Source organism: Protobothrops mucrosquamatus, unplaced genomic scaffold (assembly GCF_001527695.2).
Source record: "Protobothrops mucrosquamatus isolate PMUCROS unplaced genomic scaffold, P.Mucros_1.0 scaffold2878, whole genome shotgun sequence".
NCBI lineage: Eukaryota > Metazoa > Chordata > Lepidosauria > Squamata > Viperidae > Protobothrops > Protobothrops mucrosquamatus.
In genome coordinates, this window is record NW_015388906.1 from 128,095 (window position 1) to 138,622 (window position 10,528).

Consider the following 10,528-nt stretch of genomic DNA (forward strand, 5'->3'; position numbering starts at 1 on the left):
TGAAGCAACCAAAGCATTTCTCCAAATATACTACCTGAAGCCTTCAGAAAGCCACAACTCTTTAAGGTTTGGAGCAGACATTTTAGGGCTTTCTCCATGTCTTCTGAACAAGCCTCTGCAGGCACAGAAGGCAGTTCCAATCAGATCAAGCAGCTGAAGAGCTTCTTTGTATGCTTAGATGATGTGGGGAGGACCTGAAATGGCCAAGTCAAGCTTCAAAAGACATAGCCCCCTTAAGGCTTCAAGTAGCAGGTGCTGAGAGGGGAAGGGGGGGCTGCACTCAGTTTGCAAAATTGAATGATTCACATAGTCTTTGAACAAAGCATTGAAGTGATCCACCTTTAATGTGCCAAAAATAACTGGAGCTCATCAAAGAACTGATGTTGTATTTATAACTGCAGTGCTACTTTATTCAACAACAATTCAAAAACATCTCCCAAATGTTCAAGAATTGACATACTGGGAAAAACAAATGAATAGAATTTGAACCCGAGGAAAAACACAGATTTCACATGGGTGAAAGCAAGAAAACCAGCTGAGTAAGTCTGGATACCAGACACCAGAGATAAGAACTATCATGCAGCTGCTTAGTGTCAGGTGAAGTAACCAGGAACAGGAACTGATTTCAAAGCACTAAAAGTTTATTGCATGCTACCTATACACAAGAATCTGATCTACTAATGGTCAAGTCAAATTGGCGCTAGGAAAGGGTCAACTGAATTCAAGGAGGGGAGAGATGGATTTGGGTGTCTTGAGGGAATGTAGTAATTCCAGACTGATGACACATTTAACCCTGACCCCAGGTTCAGCGTGCTCATTTCTTACAGTCAGTAATGGTTAATGAAAAACTGATATGTCTTGGAAAGGAATGTGTCATGTGTCATGAAAAGGGATGTGTTCCTCCAACACTGGAAATTTTAAAGAGATTGGACAACCATTTGTCTGAAATAGTATAGTATAGTATAGTATAGTATAGTATAGTATAGTATAGTATAGTATAGTAGAGTAGAGTAGAGTAGAGTAGAGTAGAGTAGAGTAGAGTAGAGTAGAGTAGAGTAGAGTAGAGTAGAGTAGAGTAGAGTAGAGGGCTTCCTGCCTGAGCAGGGGGTTGGACTAGAAGCCTCCAAGGTCTCTTCCAACTCTGCTATTCTGATATTGTTGGCAAGAGATTAAGAGCAAAACTGTAAGGGACCTCATGTTGAGAAACTTCACCATTCAAGTATGTTGACACCTCAACTCTACTTAACCCTTTACCAACAGGACTAATTCAAATATGAATACATAATGCTTAAACAAGCTGGGTCCCATAATGCTGTTGTAAGTAACTTAACATAGTATGCTGTGTTTTTCATCATATATTTCATTACACAATGTCCTCAGTTGTCCTCGGTTAACCATGGCAGATTACTCCCTTGTAATCTCTCCCTTTCCATGTTTCCTCCAGAAACTGTCATCTGAAGGTTGTCAAATGTTCTTCTACTTTATAGCAATAGCATTTAGACTTATATACTGCTTCATAGTGCTTTACTGCTCTCTCTAAGTGGTTTACAGAGTCAGCATATTGCTCCCAACAATCTGGGTCCTCATTTTACCAACCTTGGAAAGATGGAAGGTAGAGTCAACCTTGAATGGATCAGAATTGAACTTCTGGCAGTTGGCAGAATTAGCCTGCAATACTGCATTCTAACCACTGTGCCACCAGGGCACTTATGTATTGGAAATATTGATATCCTGCCATCTTCAAATGATTTTTGATTCTAAACCATAGCACAATCTGTAGACAGGATCAAATGTGTTTTTGGCTTAACATTCTATATTGTATGTCCGGCTATATATAAAAAAATCTATTTTGGCTTGGCATTTTATGTGGATTTGTTTAATTGTGGATTATTTAATAAATCATTATTAAGCTCCAGCTTATTCTTTGTCTTTAGGAAGCTTTATATAATTATGTATAAGCATTTCTTTTTCTTAGGAAGTTTCCTAAAATACATGTCCACATCCTCGCAATACTATCTGATAACCTATATACTTTTAGAAAAACATTTCAGCTCATGTGGAAAAGGCTATTTCCTATGAAAGACTATTAGAAAGACAATATTGTGAGGAACAATCACTGAAAACTCTGTCATCTTTAAATGGGTGTTACTTTTTTCTATCAGCCATCTCATATCACCTGACAACCAAAAGGCATTGCAGTGCACAACTTAACCTTTGCACTGTGCTACACATGACACATTAATAAACCACTATGAGAAAGATTCAAGGTGAAAGAAGAAAAATAAAGCCTTTCGTATATCTTTTTATACATCCCAAGACATACTTTATTTTTTATTTTCACCATTACATGATTTCAGCAACAAAATCTCAGTGAAAGAAAGCTATTTTTTTAAAGTAAAGTCTCTATGAAAATGGTAATTCATTTAACTAGAACTGATAATTTAGTTGTGTATCCTTTAATTTACATCCCATCTAATCTTCAGAGGAACCTAACTCGGAATCTTTCCTTCTAACAGCCTTCTGTGAAATTGTAAGTTAGAAAAATGAGTGGAGATGTTAACCTGGATACTTCAATTTATACCCTAAGGCTTTAATTGGTACCTGACAGTGTGATCAAAGCACCAACTATTTTTGATGTATGTCTCACATGTAACACATTAAAAAAAGGTGAAGCTACTATAACCTCCATTTTGACTTTTGGAACTACATTCACACCTGATCATTACACAATGGCTTCAAGGCAATTTGCCAGTTACCCCAAACACCTGCATATTTAGGGAGAAGAAAGTACAACTTATTCCAATGTGACAACCTCAAAAGAGAGAACTGTTTAAGTCAAAGAGTGTGTAATTTATCACCTTTGATGACATCCACAGAATAGAATGAGGCCTACTAACAGGAAGAAGCTTAAGTCCAGAGAAGAAAGCCATTTATAAAGCCATCTTCCAACTTAGTAGAAAAGGTGGGCGGGGGAATGGATTTATTGCCGTAAAACAAAAACGAAGAGTCAAAAAGAGTGATTAAAAGTCACCAAAGAAAAGAAACGAAGACTGCAAGCAACGTATGGGAGATTCAGTTATGATGTTGGTAGCTCAGTCGCAAATTTATGGGAAGCTTTAGCTGCATAACTTGAATAAAAACTTACAGGAGTTTTCTCTAAATAGATTCCATCAAGTTAACCGGCCTTGCGCTGCAGCGTGCAAAATATTGCATTGTTTTCAGCACAGACATCTTATTCGGGAGTTAAGTCTCCAACGATACAAACTATCAGGGAAGCGTGCCTCGAACCGCAACCCTGGTAGCATTTTCCCCTTTCAAGCGGGGAAGCCTTCTTCCCAGCTTTACGCGTCGCTGTGTTGTCAGCCTTGCTGCGGTCAAACTCTGGCCAGCGAGATGACAGCTCCGCACGCTCCAGCTCTTCGAGAAAAACCCAACTCAACCCCAGCTCAATCTGAAAAATTTACGCAGCCTACCCAGAAACGTCAGAAAGGAAGCCACTTGGAAAGTCAGTATCCCTCGCAGAAACTTTAAAGGCAGAAGAAAACAATTTCTGTTCCTTTTGATCAGTCAACGGCAACAGAGACGCATCCAGTTTGCATTGGTTTGAATGCCCACCTCGGATCCCGACCTACCTTGCCAGCTTTCCCAAAAGAAAAAGAAAGAAAGAAATCCCAGCGGGATTTGGGTTATGGAGCTTCTAGAGACTAACCTTTTCAGACTTCCTTCTCTTCTCTGTCCTATCTCTATGATCCTCCTCCGCTTTTCCCTTTTCTTTCTCTCTGGTGGAGTCACTACCGCTTCCTTCTGGAGGGAATGCAGTTGCTGTACAGTACTGGTTTCGAAATCAAAATTGGCTGCTTTTGTGGGGGGGGAGGGGAGAAAGGAGAGCCGTTTTTTCGATGGCAGGAGAGAGAGAGAGAGAGGGAGAGAGGGAGGGAAGGAAGGAAGGAAAGAAGGAAGGAAGGAAGGAAGGACTGATTTAGCAGACAGCACCACATGGGAGCCTTACATAGAAAAGGGTTAAAATGGAAAGTTACAGAGTCATTACTATAAAGGCAAAAATTAGGAGGACTCTGGTAGCACCTTTTCAGACTAATGTATTTTATTAAAAGATGTAGGCTTTTAAAAAGGGAAAGGAAGGAAGGAAGGAAGGAAGTTTTCTCCAATCAGCTGCCCAGAGTGAATGTTTTGGGTTATGAGCCCTGAAGTCCAACATTTCTGGGGAATAGATGATTGTAGATGGCTGCTGTAAGCACTTAACCAGAGAATCAGTGTCATTGCACTAGGGACTGTGTGAGAAAGAGAGATGGCAGATCTGATTTTTATGCCACCTTTATTATTGTTTATTTATAACTGAAGGTGACAAACATACTCCTTCCTCCTCTTTTTCCCATAACAGCAACCCTAGAAGGTTGGTTGGGCTGAGAAAGAGAGGGGGTCTCTGACCCAAGATCACCCAGCTGGCTTTCATGGCTAAGGTGGGACTAGAACTCACAGTCTCTTCATGGCTAGGCCACATCTTTACCACTACATTGTTGTAAAGTATGGAGAATAAATATACAATATACTGATTTAAGGGTTGGGCTGGGACTGGAGAGATCCAAGTTTACGTCCACCCTCAGATGAGTGATTTTGAGCAACCTTGGCAACTTTAAGATGTGTGGACTTCAATTCCCATGCTGGCTTGGGAATTTGGGGAGTTGAAGTCCCCAGGTAAAAATATTTTGGTCTGTCAAGAAGACAGATTCCATGTCAAGATTCTGTAAGATTAGAGGAGAATCCTATTTGTTAAAGATAAAAATTGCATAATATATCCCTGGGAATTCACAAACTATATAGACATTATGGCCTCTGAAGATGTAATAAGCAAGTGTACTGGGAGATTCAGCAATAAAGAACCTACATATTAAAAGCAAGATTTCTTCATATGTTTTCCCACAGAGCTGGTTATTTCAAACAACAGTACTCTACAGAATTAGAATTTGAGAGAGATGGTGTATTGATTATTATTATGTGCCATCATATCATTTTTGATTCCTAGTGACCACATAGATATTCCATAGTCAGCACCTGCCCAAGCCTTTGGTGCTCTAATTGAGCTCCTCCAGTTCATTTTCACAATAATATCATCAATCTGATTTCTATACACTCTACTGAACTCATCATTAGACTCATTTTAGCCATTGTCTATCCACTGCAGGATGAAGGCCTATTCTGCATGTTTCCAAGCAATGAGGTCCTGAGCTTTCTTTTGCCAATTGGGCCTGCAATACTTGCTGATGTCGTCAATCCATCTTGTTTTAGGATTCTTTCATGGATGCTTTTTATCAAATGGGATCCATTCCATGACTGCCTGGGTCCACCTGCCCTCAGTTCTTCTTGCTATGTGACCAGCCCATTTTCCTTTCAATTCTTTTACTCTCTTCATGATATCATATACTTTCGTTTTTTCTCTAATCCATGTGCAGGTCTTTCTATCGTGTTTTGTAATGCGGAGCATGTAACTTTCCATGGCTCTTTGAGCCACTTGTAGCTTTTATATTGATTGTGAGGTTAGTGTCTATGTTTCACCGGCATATGTTAGAGCAGGTCGAAAACGTTTCAGGCATAGAGTGGGTTGTTCTTGAAAATTATGCTTAGCTTGCTGAATGCCTGCCAACCACATTTAACAAGTCGTTCAGTTTCCTTTATTGTATCATCTTCCATTGAGAGCCATTTTTTTTCTTTCTTTAGTGAATTTATTAAACATCACCTGGCTCTTTTTTAGGTTTATTTTTAAACCAAATGCGGTTTTCCTGCTTCGTGCAACTCTTGTATGTGTCTTTGTAGCTCTTCTAGGTCTTGTGAGAAGAGAACAACACCATCTGCAAATCTTAAGTGATTGAAATAGGCACCACTGATTTTTATTCCATCTTTTGCCCAAAGTCGCCGAAAGCCATGTACAGAGGCATGGTGTATTCATTGTGCTTTCAATGACTTGCTGAACAACATGGATATGATCCATTGTGCTGTAGCCACAATGTAGCCCCTACTGAACTACTATACTTATATGAGGAAGTAAAAGTAAATTTTGGAAGAAGGTAGTTCTTGCACTGTTGCCAAGAAACTATGGCATGTAGAGTCAAATTCCTTTAGAGGGAGTCTTCCTAGGTTCATGGAGAATCCTAACCACTATTTTGCTAGCATGTGAAATTAAAGATATTTTGCAGTATCTTGCAATAACAGTCCATTAAGTCTCCTTTCTTTGCTATTGGCATGTAGACTCACCTTTTCCAATCTGTTGGCCACTGTGTTATTTTCCAGGTCTGCTGGCATAGTTTAGTTAAAACCTTTATTCCTTCCATTGCTTGCTACGTTTCTCTTAGTCAACTTTGGTGTACACTTCCAGTGTGCTCATCTCTCCCAGGAACAACCTCTGCCATGAAGAAGCAGCACAGCAAGATAGGATGTAGATGTTCTGCAGGTATCCATTAACCTATCTGAAGGACATCTAACTGGTGAAGGCGTGCTAGGTGGAGAAATCATGCAATTTTAAATAAGTGTTCTTCTGTTGCTTAATAACACTGCAGGGCTCTGAAACCTGAGTTACACATCCCACTAAATCATCATGTGGCTGATTAAGAAATCATGTATAACCTACATACAGAAGTAACCTATTTTGCAGATTTTCATAATTAATTGATCCATTAACTAACTAAACATACTAAGTTCAAATTCTAAGCCACAAAAGAAAACACCTAACCTTAGTTGCTTATCATCAAGTATAGCATATGGTACAAATAAAGCACCAGGTCTTCAAGACTGATCTGGCTTAATATATTGTATGGACACAGCCATTTCATTTGGTTGTATAATCCCAACAATTGTGGTTACTTCTGCAAGTTCAACCATGAACCATTGGTTAGTGGTGCTATGTGTAAACCTAGCCTGAGAAACAAAATTAGTTGTAGATTAGTTGTAGATGTTCACTACTTCCTTTGGTCTTTCATGAAGATACGGTTGAAGCAGAATGGCCTGCTTGAGTCCAGGGTCAAGTAGAAAGAGTCAGCAATACAAAAGACAAAACCATCTCTCCCAAGTGTTAAATAATCTAGTGTGGAACCAGGAAAAGGTCCATTCAGTTTTCAGGTTATATTTAACAACAAGAAGCTACAGTACACTCAGGTAGCATTTACCAAAAAAACTCTGCCTACTCAGAAAAACAATTCCTTACCATAATTTTTACCCTGGTTTGATGAAGTTTCTGAAGTAGGATAAATGTATAATCTTTCCCTTTTAGCCACCCAGGGTGTGTCTCAGAAATTCTTTTCTGTAATTGGGTCTGTTGTACAGAAAAAGGTATTAACAGCCATTACTTATTAATGTCAACTAGCTTAGCTATGGTTGCTTTGGATGATGGGAGTCCTAATCTAACACATAGGAAAGACAATAGGTTGGAAGAGATTGGTGTGTAGGATTGTGCTCTCCATCTATAATTGATGTGGAAATTAAGGTAACTTCTTTGTTGTGTTTCCCTCAAACCAGAATGAGGAGAACTTTTTTCAAGAATGATGATCCATGCCTAACTGTTATAGGCCAAAGGCCCAAGTCAAATATTTCTCAGGATCAAAACTGATGATGAATTTACAGAATGTTCTGTACTTTAACTAAAGAAAACCCTGTTTGCTCAAAGATTGGATAAAAGCACCTTATTGTGGTGAAACAATAAAACATGATCCTGACTGTCTATTTACTTGTATACATCCAATACCATCATTTTACTTTTTACAGTAAGGTAGGTCTCAGCTCTGGTGGTTCACAATCAAATGTACAATCCTGGGGAAACATCAGACAACGGAAAGTGAAGTGGGGTAGGAGAATGCCTGGATGTCTGTTACGATTCTCACTCTCTCTGGATCCATTGGGAATCCAGTAGAAAGGAGGACAGTGATGAAAAAAAGACAATTCACGTCCTCTGATGACTTTGCGGTCCTCTGAGCACAAACAGTCCAATAAAAATTGTAGACCTTAAAAGACACACTAGCAGGGAACTTTAAATACACTCCAAAGGCAAAGTAAGCTATACATTCAGATTTTCTTAACAACAGCAGCAACAACAACAACAACAACAATAATAATAAAGTTGGAAGGGACCTTGGAGATCTTCTAGTCCAACCCCCTGCTCAGGTAGGAAACCCTATACCATTTCAAACAAATGGTTGTCCAGTCAGTCTTTTCTTAAAAATTTCCAGAGTTGGAGAATTCACAATTTCTGGAGGCAAGTTGTTCCATTGATTAATTGTTCTAACTGTCAGGAAATTTCTCCTTAGTTCTAGGTTGCTTCTCTCTTTGATTAGTTTCCATCCATTGTTTCTTATCCTGCCTTCAGGTGCTTTGGAGAATAGCTTGACTCCCTTTTCTTTGTGGCAGCCCCTGAGAGATTGGAACACTGCTATCATGTCACCCCTTGTCCTTCGCTTCATTAAACTAGACATACCCAATTCCAACAACCGTTCTTTATATTTTTAGCCTCCAGTCCCCTAATCACCCCTCTCATGGTTACTACTACTGGTAATGACTTTGTTTGTCTCTAGGTGTTCACTGATTCGTTGTTTGATTATCTTTTCCATAATCTTCCCAGGTATTGAGGTCAGGCTGATAGGTCTGTAGTTTCTTGAATCCATTTTTTTTCCTTTTTGAAGATGGGAACTACATCAGTTCTTTTCCAGTCCTCTGGTAGTTCCCCAGTGCTCCAGGATCTTTGAAAGATATAGTTCAGTGGTTCTGAGATCACATCTGCCAGAACCTTGGGTTTGTCTAGGGTGGACAGGTGCTCACTTACCATTTTCTTGCCTATCTTAATTTGTGTTTCTAATCTGTTTTTTACGATACTGTTTTTTGGACTGTTGGACTGTTTTTTCCCTTTGTGTAAAGATGGATGCAAAAAATAAGTTCTGCTTTCTCCCTGTTCCTTGTCAACTTCTTGCCACTTTCTCCCACTAATGGACCAATCATTTCCTTAACCTTTTTCTTGTTTTTTACATGTTGAAAGAAGCTCTTTTTTTGTTATTTTTGACGTTTGTCGCAAGCCTTATTTCATTTTGAGCCTTAGCTTTCCTCACTTCCATCTTGTAGTCTTGGGCTATTTGCTGATATTCTGCTTTAGTTATGTGCCCCTCTTTCCACTTTTTTATACTTGTCCTTTTTGTCTTTCAATTTATCAGAGTTCTTTATGCAGCCATGCTGGTTTCTTTTGAGAGCTGTTGGTTTTCTTCTTTGTTGGTATTGTGCTAGACTGGGTTTTTATAATCTCACTTTTCAAAATTTCCCAAACTTCTTGAGTTGTTTTCCCCTTGAGGATTCCATGGAATCCTTCCCAAGCTCTAAGTTTAATGAAATTAGCTCTTTTAAAATCCAAGACTCTAATTTGACTATGTTCTATTGCTTGTGCTAGCATGTTGAATTCCAATATTGTATGATCAATGTTGCATGATAGTGTGTTGCAATTGCCTGATAGGAACCTAGAAGGAAAAACGTACACAAAGTTTGAGGCATTAGAGATGTGCAGCCTAGAACAGTCTTCAGAAAAACACAACAGTCTTCTTTGAGTAGCTGAATGGCTGTTGTGCAGAAGATAAAGCGGGATTTTCAGAAGTGTTCCTCAAGACAAGAAATAATGGGTTTATGTTAGAGGGAAGTCAATTTTACTTGGACATCAGGAAAAATGTCCGAATAAGAGCTGTGCAAAGATGTGATATTTCCTTTTGCAACGAAAAAGGAAAAGCCAACAAAAAGAGGTATAGACTCCACTATGAACAAATGATTAAGAAATGCACAGCTGTTTTCCCCAAAACAGATGAGTTTGAATCAAAGTGAAGATATGTTAGTGAAATATAAGTAGAATGAAGGAAACAAAAACATATAAACAATACAACCGTCCTATTAGGAAGCCAATGATAGGTTGGGATATGTACATCAATAGCTTATTAGGTAAAAGGATGTGCTCTAATATTTAAGAACGTGTGTTGCTAATTCTTCCACTGCACAAAAGATATCCGTTCTCTATTTAGCCACTTGGAAACACTGGATGGCATGTTAGAATCTGGTCTGGTTCAGATATGAAATTATTCCCTGGTTTACTTTGATCATGGTATATTGCCTAAGCCTCATTGGCGGGGTCTACATATAACACTAAGCTATAAATCATGATTTATAAATTGTAGTAGAGGTTCACACAACAAACTAAGGCAAAAACAAGGAAAATAATATGGATCAGTGTCATGTGTGAACCTAGCTCATCCAGCAAAGTAGGAATAGCAACTATGGCTCACAGGCAACCCTAATCTCATTTCTATAGCCTCGAGCCCTCAATTGCAGCATGCAAATATAATGAGAAGTTGCTTATATGATATGTTTATGAGAGAATGAAATAATGTGTTAAGCTGCTTCAAAGTTTATAATAATTTCCCAACTTCCAAATCCAACTGAAAAGGGGCTAAATTAATTTGCCCAAGGAGATCACGTTTTACTCTGTGGGCACAAACATACA